Source organism: Nilaparvata lugens, chromosome 4 (assembly GCF_014356525.2).
Source record: "Nilaparvata lugens isolate BPH chromosome 4, ASM1435652v1, whole genome shotgun sequence".
Lineage (NCBI taxonomy): Eukaryota > Metazoa > Arthropoda > Insecta > Hemiptera > Delphacidae > Nilaparvata > Nilaparvata lugens.
The window spans coordinates 9,809,723-9,810,039 of NC_052507.1; positions in this window are offsets into that span (position 1 = coordinate 9,809,723).

A 317-nucleotide genomic window follows, 5' to 3' on the forward strand; every position below is an offset into this window, starting at 1 on the left:
GCTGAGAGAAAGTTTGCCCTTCCACTCCAATAAACCAGTTGATCCGCGACCTTGAACGCCTGCTAAGTTGATGAAACTGGTTTCCTATCATTTAAACGTATTCAACCAAGTGCAGGTCTACACACAGGATCAACTACTTTCCTATTTTTTTAAACGTATTCAATCAAGTGAAGGTGCACACACAGGAGCAACTAGTTGCCTATCTTTTGAAACGTATGTAATCAAGTATAGGTATACACACATGATCAACTAGTTTCCTATCTATTGAAACGTATGTAAACAAGCACTGGTGCACACAAAGGATCAACTAGTTTCCT